This window comes from Scyliorhinus torazame, chromosome 15, assembly GCF_047496885.1.
Source record: "Scyliorhinus torazame isolate Kashiwa2021f chromosome 15, sScyTor2.1, whole genome shotgun sequence".
Taxonomy (NCBI): Eukaryota; Metazoa; Chordata; class Chondrichthyes; order Carcharhiniformes; family Scyliorhinidae; genus Scyliorhinus; species Scyliorhinus torazame.
Window position 1 is genome coordinate 151,523,188 of NC_092721.1, and position 14,553 is coordinate 151,537,740.

The 14,553-nt window shown below is 53.8% G+C and overlaps 1 long non-coding RNA gene across 1 annotated transcript in view; it reads right to left on the reverse strand.

The window, feature by feature from the left end:
- Window positions 1-1,390: 1,390 nt before the first annotated feature.
- LOC140391903 (uncharacterized) overlaps window positions 1,391-14,553 on the reverse strand; it is a 37,287-nt gene continuing 24,124 nt past the window's right edge. The window contains exon 2 of the long non-coding RNA XR_011935205.1: window positions 1,391-1,908. This is a non-coding gene — a long non-coding RNA (uncharacterized lncRNA). The remainder of the gene's footprint in view (window positions 1,909-14,553) is intronic.

A 14,553-nucleotide genomic window follows, 5' to 3' on the forward strand; every position in this document is an offset into this window, starting at 1 on the left:
TGGAGTTGAGGCTTTGATCAAATCAGCACGATACCACTGGATGGCAGTGCAGGCTCAAGGATCGAAAAGGTTGCTTCTCCAATTTTTATATTCTTTAGTTCTCATGAGTAGAGGGATTTAGGAATCCCTGTATGTAAATCATTAAAGGTAGTAGATAAATGCAAAAACATTATAGAATGTTACATTTTATCACAAGGAGACTAGGATACAAAGGCTTGCAAGTTATACTACAGTTGTATAAAACTTTGGTTAGTCCATATCTGGAGCATTTAATTCAGTTTGGGGACATTGCACCTCAGGAAACATAAATTGGTCCTGAAGTGGGTACAGCACAGATTCACCATTTTGATACCAGGATCAAAAGGTTTAACTATGATGACTCAGCTTATGTCCCCTGGAGAATAGAAGGCAAAGGGACAATCTAACTGAGGAGTGGACAATAATTAAAGAAATCCAGAACCTTAAAATTAGAGACAGGTCATTCAGGGGCGATGTGAAAAGGCACCTCTTCAAGTGCATGGAAATATGAGGAGAGAATGATAGATGTCTACAACCTCAGGGCATTCTAATGCACTATAGGGATGCAGTGGTATAGTGGTGCTGTCACTAGACTAGTGACCCAGGGTAATGTTCTGGAGATCCGGATTCAGATACCACCATTGCAGATGGTGGAATTTGAATTCAATAAAATTCTGGAATTAAAAGTCTAACGATGACCATGAAACCACTGTCGTTTTATAAAAAAACATCTGGTCCACTTAGGGAAGTGGAAATCTGCCGTCCTTACCTAGTCTACATGTGACTCCAGGTCCACTGTAATCAAATGCCCTCTGAAATGGTCCAGCCAGTGACTCCCACATCCAATAAATTTTTTAAAATGTAGTCAATGAAATACACCTTTGAAGTGTCGTTACTGTTGTAATGTAGAGACACAGCAGCCATACAGTCCCACACACAATGTGAAATTGTCCAGAATCATTTTTTGATGTTAGCTGAGAATTATGGTTAGGACAGCAGGAGAATTCACCTATTCTTGTCCTTCCATACCCAGCTGTAACCTAGAAAGGGCATCTCACTTGATCTCTAAAACGATGCCACTGGACAGTCGGCACAGATATCCATATTTGAAACACATGAGTGGGGTTTTAACTCGTAATCTTCTGATGCAGAAACAAGACACCTAGTGAGACACAGGCAGCTGGTTTAGGGCTTGGCTTTCTGCATTTTGTACAGTCAGACTAAGGGTATCTTCGGAGACGATACGTTCATGAAAGAATAACCATTCACACTAGTAAAATGAGGTTGTAATATTAGGGAAGGGGTGGAAATAATGTGCAAGTATGTTTCAATTCTTACTAGTGTAAGACAAAATGAAGCTCAACAAACAGAATAAATTCTAGTTTTGCTGCATTTATTAGCCTCTTAAAGCGATACATTCAATTTGTGATGTCACATTCTACATTCTACTCGAGGTTTGCACATTTCATTTTGAGAGTGACGGGCTGATTCTCCACATTATTTGTTCTCTCTTGCTATTTTGAACCTCTCTGACAGGCAGCCCTTCTTATTAAAGCTTGGTGGCCTGGGCTACTTAGCTGGAGATGTCCAAAAGGCGCAGATGGCAGATTTTTTTAACCTCCTGGATCCCGGTCTGGAGCTCCTGCTCTGGGCTGTTGCGGATCCTGCTGCCGAGCTGTTGGATTATAGTTTCCTTGTCATTCATCCGGACACAGATCACGAATGGGAAATTAAACCTGCCCTTGTAAGAAGCATTTAATTCACTGAGCTGGGATCTCTGGCCTGCAGTGAGGCTGGTTAAGCCGGCTTGGCTCCGCTCTCGCTGGGATTCGGGTGATAGTGTTCCTCTCCCAACCAGGTCGGGGATGCACCGCAGCATTCCCTCTTTCCCTTTAGAAAGACAAAGCAAGCTTTAAATACGTAATACTTGTGGAACTTGTGATCAACTTTATTCGACTCTTAACACATTGGCGTTAAGGAAAACAATACGTATCACTGACACTGATGGTTCTTTCACTGCTATTTCTGAAATCTACGCGGTCACATTGGACCTTAACATTCAATCAAGATAGAGAAAGGGACAAGATGCAGCTAATTTCTGTGACTTAGTGAAATGTAAGATTCCCCGCTATTTGGCGCGATGGGCCGAACCCGGCGCCAAAAACGACGCGAATCACTCCGGCGTCGGGCCCCCCGAAATGTTGCAAATTCTGCGGCCCGGAATAGGCTAGCAGCGGCGTAATGCCATTCGCGACAGCATCATTCATCACGGACGCGAGCGCCATCAGTGACACCGCGCGGCGTCGCAGCACAAAAGACGGCCACCCCGCCCCGGAGACCCGTCAAAATGGCGGCCCGCCGCACAGCGCCGAGGTTCCAGGAGTGGGACATTGAGGCGCTCCTGGACGTAGTGGAGCAGAGGACGGAGGCCCTGTACCCCGGACACGGCCGCAGGGGGCAGCCACAGGAACAGGCCCCCGTCGCAGCCGATCCAGGCCACACCTACCCAGGACACACCTACCCAGGACACACCTACCCAGGGCACACCTACCCAGGACACACCTAGCTAGGACACACCTACCCAGGACACACCTACCCAGGCCACACCTACCCAGGACACACCTGCCCAGGACACACCTACCCAGGGCACACCTACCCAGGACACACCTACCCAGGACACACCTACCCAGGACACACCTACCCAGGCCACACCTACCCAGGACACACCTACCCAGGACACACCTACCCAGGCCACACCTACCCAGGACACACCTACCCAGGACATACCTACCCAGGGCACACCTACCCAGGACACACCTAGCTAGGAAACACCTACCCAGGGCACACCTACCCAGGGCACACCTACCCAGGACACACCTACCCAGGACACACCTACCCAGGGCACACCTACCCAGGACACACCTACCCAGGACACACCTACCCAGGACACACCTGCCCAGGACACACCTACCCAGGGCACACCTACCCAGGGCACACCTAGCTAGGAAACACCTTCCCAGGGCACACCTACCCAGGGCACACCTACCCAGGGCACACCTACCCAGGGCACACCTACCCAGGCCACACCTACCCAGGACACACCTACCCAGGACACACCTACCCAGGGCACACCTACCCAGGACACACCTAGCTAGGAAACACCTACCCAGGGCACACCTACCCAGGGCACACCTACCCAGGGCACACCTACCCAGGCCACACCTACCCAGGACACACCTACCCAGGGCACACCTACCCAGGACACACCTAGCTAGGAAACACCTACCCAGGGCACACCTACCCAGGGCACACCTACCCAGGGCACACCTACCCAGGGCACACCTACCCAGGACACACCTAGCTAGGAAACACCTACCCAGGACACACCTACCCAGGACACACCTACCCAGGACACACCTACCCAGGGCACACCTAGCTAGGAAACACCTACCCAGGACACACCTACCCAAGACACACCTACCCAGGCCACACCTACCCAGGACACAGCTACCCAGGACACACCTACCCAGGACACACCTACCCAGGGCACACCTACCCAGGGCACACCTAGCTAGGAAACACCTACCCAGGACACACCTAGCTAGGAAACACCTACCCAGGACACACCTACCCAGGACACACCTACCCAGGCCACACCTACCCAGGACACAGCTACCCAGGACACACCTACCCAGGACACACCTACCCAGGGCACACCTACCCAGGGCACACCTAGCTAGGAAACACCTACCCAGGGAACACCTACCCAGGGCACACCTACCCAGGGCACACCTACCCAGGCCACACCTACCCAGGACACACCTACCCAGGGCACACCTACCCAGGACACACCTAGCTAGGAAACACCTACCCAGGGCACACCTATCCAGGGCACACCTACCCAGGGCACACCTACCCAGGACACACCTACCCAGGGCACATCTACCCAGGACACACCTACCCAGGACACACCTAGCTAGGAAACACCTACCCAGGACACACCTACCCAGGACACAGCTACCCAGGACACACCTAGCTAGGACACACCTACCCAGGACACACCTAGCTAGGAAACACCTACCCAGGACACACCTACCCAGGACACACCTACCCAGGACACACCTAGCTAGGACACACCTACCCAGGACACACCTAGCTAGGAAACACCTACCCAGGACACACCTACCCAGGACACACCTACCCAGGACACACCTAGCTAGGAAACACCTACCCAGGACACACCTACCCAGGACACAGCTACCCAGGACACACCTACCCAGGACACAGCTACCCAGGAAACACCTACCCAGGACACTGACGCACAGGACACTGACGCACAGGACACTGACGCACAGGACACTGACGCACACGATACCCAGACGCAGGGGACGGTTGGACAAGAACCACCACTCCAGGGGACCCTGGATTTTGGGTCAGATGAGGAGCACGACACTACACCACTGCTAACTCCTACACACTCCACCATCGCAGAGATACTCACCTCGGTTGGGCACTTTAGCGGTGAGGCATCTGGGACACTAACTGGTGTACACAAAACAGCCATCCCTGTACAGCAGGTGGAGGCAGGAGCAGCCGAGGGGCCGGGTGGTCGGAGGACAGCCCAGCGCAAGCAACCATCTGCTGTCCAGACAGGTCCCGGGTTCCTGGTGTTTCCACACACACCCATAGACCCGATGCAGTCACGGACCAAGGGTCGATCGAAGGGGGTGACGGCCGGCTTGCGGCAGCTGCAGACGCAGGTGGAGGAATCCACCCGCGTCCAGGAACTGGGAGTGGTGCCAGCCGTACGTGCCACCCAGGCCGAAACCGCACGAGTGGCATCCGCGGTGGAGGCAATGGGGGTGATGGTGTCAGACATGGGGAGCAGTATGCAAGGCCTGGGACTTTCCGTGCAGGCAGCGTCTGTGGCCCAAAACATGGCTGCCCTCTCACAGGAAGGCATGAGCCAGAGCCAGCAGCAGATCGCAGGGGCACTCAACGCCGTGGCCCAGTCCCAGCAGGCCTTGGGCCAGTTTCTGCAGGCCCTGGCCCAGTCTCAGCAGGCAATGGCCCAGTCTCAGCAGGCAATGGTCCAGTCTCAGCAGGCCATCACTGGGGCCATTGGCGCCATTGCCCAGGTGCTGGACGGCATCGCCCAGACACAGACAGGGATGGCCAACTCCCTGAACTCCATGGCTGCAAACTTACAGGCCCTTGATGATGCCAGGGCGGGCCTCCAGGACTGGCAGTGCCAGGCGTTGGGGGGACGTTCGCATCCCCGACCCATGTAGAGGCCTGGGGGCCATCGGGCACCCTGAGGGAGGAGGAGGTGCTGGGACCCTTCCCGATTCCCCCTGCAGGGGAGGCCCAGGGACACCGCCACATCTCGCACTCCCCCCCTTCCGTCCCAGGTGCATCTGGTGGGCAACGGGCAGGACAGGCTGGCAGTTCACCAGCCCAGTCGCCCGAGCCACAGCCTGGCCCATCTAGGCCGGGCCGTCCCAGGAAACGGCCGCCAAAGGGGTCCCTAGTCACAGGGCAGAAATCACAGGAGTCCACCTCCAGTTCTGCTGTACCGTCTGGGGAACCACCTAGACATAGTCATAGGGCCCGTAAGGCCAAACAATTAAACACTGAGTAAGTTGGCACGGGTGAAGGGCACAGATTAGTTATAGTGTCTAGGGCACGTGTATGACCAGTTTGTTATTAAAATCACTTTCACACCTACAGAAGCTGCATTTGTGCTCTGTCCGATGCGTGCAGGGGTGTGGTGTGAGGTGAGCGCCAGTGCGTGTGTGAGGGGTTATAGAACGTTGGCCTCAGGTGAGTGTGCCCCCCCTCCCCCCGAGTCACCCTCGCCACCCCCCTGGGCAGACGACGGGACTGTGCGCTGCAGTATCACGGCCGCATGCGGGACGGTCTGGGTGGAGGGTGGTACTGTGGCCATGGGTCAGACATTGTCCAACGATGTAGAGCCCAGAGCTCATCGCAGAGCGGGTTGTCATCAAACTCCATGGCCTGCAATAGACCCGCTTCCACCGGCAACCGTGTGAGCCCGGTCTTTTGTGCCGCAGGTAAATGTGCAATGGAGGGGTGGTGTGCATGCGGGTGGCGTGAGGGTGGTTGGTGTTGGTTGGTGGGGTGAGGGTGGTTGGTGGTGGGTGGGTGGGTGGGGTGAGGGTGGTTGGTGGTGGGTGGGTGGGGTGAGGGTGGTAGGCTGGTGGGTGGGTGGAGTGAGGGTGGTCGGCTGGTCCCGTAGTGTGCAGTCTGTGTCCATACTCGGCAATTCCCACGCCCCCCCTAGTCCGTGAAGCGGGCAGCTATCAGCCTGTCCCATGCCCGCTGGCCCAGCCGGTGACGGTGGGCAGCCTCCCGTCCATGTCCAGCCCGTCTGTCCTGACCATTGCCCCCATCCTCCTCATCTGGGGAGGTCTGCGCCTCGTCTTGCTGCTCCTCCCCTTCCCCCTCCTCTGCCTCCAGCACATCGCCCCACTGCTGGGCTATGTTGTGCAGGACGCAGCAGACCACAACAATGCGGCCGACCCTATCTGACGGGTACTGGAGGGCCCCTCCAGAGCAGTCCAGGCAGCTGAAGTGCATCTTTAGCAGCTCAAAGCACCTCTCTATCACATCCCTGGTCGCTGCGTGGGCATCGTTGTAGCGGTTCTCCGCGTCAGTCTGTGGCCTCCGTATAGGCGTCATCAGCCACGACCGCAACGGGTAACCCCTGTCGCCCAGAAACCAACCTCCTCAGCCGCGGGGGGGAGGTGGCGTCCATTGGACATGGTGGGGATAAAAGATTGTGCCAATACGAATGAGTCATGTACACTGCCCGTGTACCGGGCGCAGACGTGCAGGATCATCATGCGGTGGTCACAGACCACGTGACTGTTCATGGAATAGGTCACCTTCCAATTCGTGAACACGGCCCTGTTATCCGCAGGCGGCCGCACGGCGACGTGCATCCCATCGATCGCCCCCTGGACCATGGGCACCCTGGCCGCCGCAGCAAAGCCCACTGTCTGGGCATCCTGGCTGGCACGGTGCACAGGGAACTGGATGTAGCGGTCCGCAATGGCATGTAGGGCATCTGTCACTTCCCGGATGCACTGGTGCAACAAAGACTGCGAAATGCCGGACAGGTCCCCACTCGGGACCTGGAATGACCCCGTGGCATAAAAGTTCAGGGCCACCGTAACCTTGATGGCCATGGGGTGCCAGGTGCGCCATCAGGTGGCAGATGTGTGCCACGGTTTCCCGGCTTATCCGGAGTCTCCTCCTGCATGCCCAGTCCATGAGGTCCTGGTACGACGAGCGGGGCCCATACACACGACGCCTCATCGGGCATCTCCGTCACCGTGGGATCACCACCTCCTCCTCCTCCTCCTCGTCCTGTCGTGAGGGCGGCCCTCCAGCCTGGGCGGCTGGAGGAGGGGGAAGGGGAGGAGCAGCAAGACAAGGTGCAGTTCTCCCCAGATGAGGAGAATGGGGGCAATGGACAGGACAGATGGGCTGGACATGGACGGGAGGCTGCCCACCCTTACCGGCTGGGCCACCGGGCATGGGACAGGCTGATAGCCGCCCGCTTCACGGACTAGGGGAGCGAGTATGGGCACAGACTGCATACTATAGCACCAGCCTACCACCCTCACCCCACCCACCCAATACCAACCACCCTTACCCCACCCGCCCAACACCAACCACCTGCACCCCACCCGCATGTACACTTCCCCCCATTGCACATACACCTACGGCACAACGGGCCGGGCTCACACAGTCGCCGGTGGAAGCGTGTCTATTTCAGGCCATGGAGGATGATGACAACCCACCCTGCGATGAGCTCTGGGCTCTACATCGTTGGACAATGTCTGACCCATGGCCACAGTACCACCCTCCACCCGGACCGTCCCTGCATGCGGCCGTGACACTGCATCGCACAGTCCCGTCGTCTGCCCGGGGGGATGGCGAGGATGACGTGGGGGGAGAGGGGGGCACACTCACCTGAGGCCGACGTTCTATCACGCCTCACACACACACTGGCGCTCACCTCACACCCCATCCCCGCATGCATCGGACAGAGCACAAAGGCAACTTCTGTTGGTGTGCAAGTGATATTAATAACAAACTGTTCATGCACGTGCCCTAGTCCCAGAACTAATCTATGCCCTGCACCCATGCCAACCTAATTGTTTGGCCTTACGGGCCCTATGACTATGTCTAGGTGGTTCCCCAGACAGTACAGCAGACCTGGAGGTGGACTCCTGTGATTCCTGCCCTGTGACTAGGGACCCCTTTGGCGGCCGTTTCCTGGGGCGGCCCGGCCTAGATGGGCCAGGCTGTGGCTCGGGCGACTGGGATGGCGAGCTGCCAACCTGTCCTGCCCGCGCCCCCCCCCCCCCCCGATCCTAGCATTGCCAGTCCTGGAGAGCCGCCCGGGTATCAACAAGGATCTGCAAGTTTGCAGCCATGGAGCTCAGGGAGTTGGCCATCCCTGGCTGTGTCTGGGCGACGCCTGGGCAATGGCGCCGATGCCCTCAGTGATGGCCTGCAGAGACTGGGCCACGGCGTTGAGTGCCTCTGCGATCTGCTGCTGGCTCTGGCTCATGGCTGCCTGTGAGAGGGCAGCCATGTCCTGGGCCATGAAAGTCCCACACCTTGCATACTGCGACCCATGTCTGACACCCGTCGGACCCATTGCCTCCACTGCAGATGCCACCCGTGCGGTGCCAGCCTGGGTGGCTTGCATGACCGGCACCACTACCTGCTCCTGCATGCGGATGGACTCCTCCACCTTTGTCTGCAGCTGCCGCAAGCCGGCCGTCACCCCCTTCGATCGTCCCTTGGTCCGTGCCTGCATCGTGTCTATGGGTGGGTGTGGTAACTCCAGGAACCCGGGACCTGGGCGGCAGATGGTTGCTAGGGCCGAGCTGCCCTCCGACCGCCCGGCCCCTCGGCTGCTCCTGCCTCCACCTGCTGTACCGGGACGGCTGTGTTGTGCGCACCAGTTAGTGTCCCAGATGCCACATTGATAAAGTGCCCAACCGAGGTGAGTGTCTCTGCGATGGTGGAGGGTTTAGGAGATAGCAGTGGCATAATGGCGTGCTCCTCATCCGACCTGAAGTCCGGGGTCCCCTGGAGTGGTGATTCCTGTCCATCCGTCCCCTATGTGTGGGTGCCGTGTGCGTCAGTGTCCTGGACTTCAGCGTCCTGGGTCGGCTGCGAGGGGGGCCTGTTGCTGTGGTTGCCCTCTTCATCGCTGGGTGTGGCCCGCCGGCGTCGCCGCATTCGCACTAGATGTGGGCGGCGTCCGCCTGGTGCTCCAGGTCTGTCCCTGGCTCGTGGCCGCCCTGGAACGACCTGGGGGCGTCGTATGCCTGATGGGCTGGATCTGTCCCCCCTTCACCCATATCCCCCTTCCCCTCATATCACCCCTTCCCCAAAGCCCCCTTCCCCCAATTCCCCGCTTCCCCCCATAACCCCCCATATCCCCCTTCCCATATAACCTCCCTTCCCCATATCCCCCCATCCCCCATAGCCACCTTCCCCCATATCCACCCTTCCTCCATATCCCCCTTCTCCCATATCACCCCTTCCCCCATATCACCCATATCCCCCTTCCCCCATATCCCCATTCCCCATATCCCCCTTCCCCCATATCCCCCTTCCCCCATATAACCCCTTCCCCCATATCCCCCTTCCCCATATCCCCTCAAATGGGGAATATGGGGGAAGGGGGATATGGGATAAGGGGGATATGGGCGAAGGAGGGTATATGGGGATGTGGGGGGTATGGGGGGTATGGGGGAATGGGGATATGGGGGAAGGGGATATGGGGGAAGGGGGGATATGGGGCAAGGGTGATATGGGAGAGGGAGGGTATGGGGGATGTGGGGGGTATGGGATGTATGGGGAATGGGGATATGGGGGAAAGGGGGATATGGGGTCGGATTTCAATCAATGACGAGACAGAGTATAGGAATGATATAGAGGATCTGGTGAACTGGTGCGACGACAATAATCTCTCCCTCAATGTCAACAAAATGAAGGAGATTGTCATCGACTTCAGGAAGCGTAGTGGAGAACATGCCCCAATCTACATCAATGGGAACAAAGTAGAAAGGTCGAGAGCTTCAAGTTTTTAGGTGTACAGATCACCAACAGCCTGTCCTGGTCCCCACATGCCTACACTATAGTTAAGAAAGACCACCAACGACTGTATTTTCTCAGAAGACTAAGGAAATGTGGCATGTCAGCTACAACCCTCACCAACTTCTACAGATGCACCATAGAAAGCATTCTTTCTGGTTGTATCACAGCTTGGTATGGAGCCTGCTCTGCCCAAGACCGCAGGAAACTACAAAAGGTTGTGAATGTAGCCCAGTCCATCACGCAAACCAGCCTCCCATCCATTGACTCTATCTATAATTCCCGCTGCCTCAGAAAGGCAGCCAACATAATTAAGGACCCCACGCAACACGGACATACTCTCTTCCACCTTCTTCCGTCAGGAAAAAGATACCAAAGTTTGAGGTCACGTACCAACCGACTCAAGGACAGCTTCTTCCCTGCTGCCATCCGACTTTTGAATGGACCTACCTCGCATTAAGTTGATCTTTTCTCTACACCTTACTATAACTGTAACATTATATTCTGCAGTCTCTCCTTCCTTCCCTATGTATGGTATGTGTTGTCTGTATAGCATGCAAGAAACAATACTTTTCACTGCATACATGTGACAATAGTAAATCAAATCAAATCAAATATGGGGGATATGCGGGAAGGTAGGGTATGGGGGGATATGGGGAAGGGGGATATGGGGAAGGGGGATATGGGGAAGGGGATATGGGGAAGAGGGATATGGGGAAGGTGGGTATGGGGGAAGGGGGGATATGGGAGAAGGGGTATATGGGGAAAGGGGGGATATGGGGGAAGGGGTATATGGGGAAAGGGGGGATATGGGGGAAGGGGTGATATGGGGACGGGGGATATGGGAGAAGAGGGGTATGGGTGGATATGGGGGAAGGGGATGGGGGAAGGAGGAAGGGGGAGAGGGGGCAGGCAGTGGGGTTCTCAGTTGGCGCTGCGTGGCGGGCGGACATTTTGCCGGTCTCGGGGGGGTTTCTGCGGTCTTGTGCAGTGACGTCCGTGATGGGTGACGCCGACGCGAATGGCGTCACGCAGATACTAGCTCATTCCGGGCTGCAGAATTGGTGACGATTCAGGGGGGGCGAACGCCGGAGTGATTCATGCCGTTTTTGGAGCCCCGGCCATTGCGCTGATTCACGGAGTACCCTGCCCCATAGATTCACAACCCTTCGGGTGAAGATGTTCCTCCTAAGCTCAGACCTAAATCTATTTCCCCTTATTTTGAGGCTATGTCCCCAAGTTCTGCTTTCACCCGCCAGTGGAAACAACCTGCCCACATCTATCCTATCTATTCCCTTCATAATTTTATATGTTTCTATAAGATCCCCCCCCGTATCCTTGTAAATTCCAACGAGTACAGTCCCAGTCTACTCAACCTCTCCTCGTAATCCAACACCTTCAGCTCTGGGATTAACCTAGTGAATAGTGAATCTCTTCTGCACACCCTCCAGCACCAGTACGTCCTTTCTCTGGTAAGGAGACCAAAATTGAACACAATACTCCAGGTGTGGCCTCACTAACACCTTATACAATTGCAGCATAACCTCCCTAGTCTGAAACTCCATCCCTCTTCCAATGAAGGACAAAACTCCATTTGCCTTCTTAATCACCTGTTGCACCTGTAAACCAACTTTTTGCGACTCATGCACTAGGACACCCAGGTCTCTCTGCACAGCAACATGTTTTAATATTTTATCATTTAAATAAAAATCCTTTTTGCTGTTATTCCTACCAAAATGGACAACCTCACATTTGTCAATAATGTATTCCATCTGCCAGACCCTAGCCCATTCACTTAAACTGTCCAAATCCCTCTGCAGACTTCCGGTATCATCTGCACCTTTTGCTTTACCACTCATCTTAGTGTCATCTGCAAACTTGGACACCTTGCACTTGGTCCCCAACTCCAAACCATCTATGTAAATTGTGAACAATTGTGTGCCCAACACTGATCCCTGAGGGACACCACTAGCTACTAATTGCCAACCAGAGAACATAAGAACGTAAGAACTAGGAGCAGGAGTAGGCCATCTGGCCCCTCGAGCCTGCTCCACCATTCAATGAGTTCATGGCTGATCTTTTGTGGACTCAGCTCCACTTTCCGGCCTGAACACCATAACCCTTAATCCCTTTATTCTTCAAAAAACTATCTATCTTTATCTTAAAAACATTTAATGAAGGAGCCTCTACTGCTTCATTGGGCAAGGAATTCCATAGATTCACAACTCTTTGGGTGAAGATGTTCCTCCTAAACTCAGTCCTAAATCTACTTCCGCTTATTTTGAGGCTATGCCCCCTCGTTCTGCTTTCACCCGCCAGTGGAAACAACCTGCCCACATCGATCCTATCTATTCCCTTCATAATTTTATATGTTTCTATAAGATCCCCCCTCATCCTTCTAAATTCCAACGAGTACAGTCCCAGTCTACTCAACCCCTCCTCATAATCCAACCCTTTCAGCTCTGGGATTAACCTAGTGAATCTCCTCTGCACACCCTCCAGTGCCAATACATCCTTTCTCAAGTAAGGAGACCAAAACTGAACTCAATACTCCAGGTGTGGCCTCACTAACACCTTATACAATTGCAGCACAACCTCCCTAGTCTTAAACTCCATCCCTCTAGCAATGAAGGACAAAATTCCATTTGCCTCCTGAATCATCTGTTGCACCTGTAAACCAACTTTTTGCGACTCATGCACTAGCACACCCAGGTCTCTCTGCACAGCAGCTTGTTTGAATATTTTATCATTTTAAAATAATCCCTTTTGCTGTTATTCCTACCAAAATGGATAACCTCACATTTGTCAACATTGTATTCCATCTGCCAGACCCTAGCCCATTCACTTAGCCTATCCAAATCCCTCTGCAGACTTCCAGTATCCTCTGCACTTTTTGCTTTTCCACTTATCTTAGTGTCATCTGCAAACTTGGACACATTGCCCTTGGTCCCCAACTCCAAACATCTTTGTAAATTGTGAACAATTGTGGGCCCAACACTGATTCCTGAAGTACACCACTAGCTACTGATTGCCAACCAGAGAAACACCCATTAATCCCCACTCTTTGCTTTCTATTAAGTAACCAATCCTCTATCCATGCTATTACTTTACCCTTAATGCCATGCATCTTTATCTTATGCAGCAGCCTTTTGTGTGGCACCTTGTCAAAAGCTTTCTGGAGATCCAGATATACCACATCCATTGGCTCCCCGTTATCTACCGCACTGGTAATGTCCTCAAAAAATTCCACTAAATTAGTTAGGCACAACCTGCCCTTTATGAACCCATGTTGCGTCTGCCAATTGGGACAATTTCCATCCAGATGCCTCGCTATTTCTTCCTTGATGATAGATTCCAGCATCTTCCCTACTACCAAAGTTAAGCTCACTGGCCTATAATTACCCGCTTTCTGCCTCCTTTTTTAAACAGTGGTGTCACGTTTGCTAATTTCCAATCCGCCGGGACCACCCCAGAGTCAAGTGAATTTTGGTAAATTATCACTAGTGCATTTGCAATTTCCCTAGCCACCTCTTTAAGCGCTCTGGGATGCATTCCATCAGGGCCAGGAAACTTGTCTACCTTTAGCCCCATTAGCTTGCCCATCACCACCTCCTTAGTGATAACAATCTTCTCAAGGTCCTCACCTGTCATAGCCTCATTTCCATCAGTCACTGGCATGTTATTTGTGTCTTCCACTGTGAAGACCGACCCAAAAAACCTGTTCAGTTCCTCAGCCATTTCCTCATCTCCCATTATTAAATCTTCCTTCTCATCCTCTAAAGGATCAATATTTACCGTAGCCACTCTTTTTTGTTTTATATATTTGTTGAAACTTTTACTTTCAGTTTTCATATTCTGAGCAAGTTTACTCTCATAATCTATCTTGCCCCTTAGCTTGAACTTGTCTCCTCGTGACTGATCTTCAACCAAGGGTACAGCTGATGCTGATCCACCTTGTCCATGCACCTCATAATCTTGACATCGATCAGGTAACCCCTCAGTCTTCTCTGCTCCAATGAAAACAACCTCCGCCTATCCAACCTCTCTTCATAACTTAAATGTTCCATCCCAGGCACATAGTCATGTGTGTTGTTTATATAAATGATGAATAATAGGGGACCCAACATCCTGTGGTACGCCACTGGACACTGGCTTTCAGTCACTAAAGCAGCTGAATGTCATCACCCTCTCTTCTACAGCTAAGCCAATTTCAAACCCATCTTACATAATTACCCTGTATCCCATGTGTGTTTGCCTTCTTTACCGGGGCAGCACGGTAGATTGTGGGTAGCACAATTGCTTCACAGCTCCAGGGTCCGAGGTTCGATTCCCGGCTTCGGTCACTGTCTGCTCCGGTTTCCTCCCACAGTCCAAAGATGTGCAGGTTAG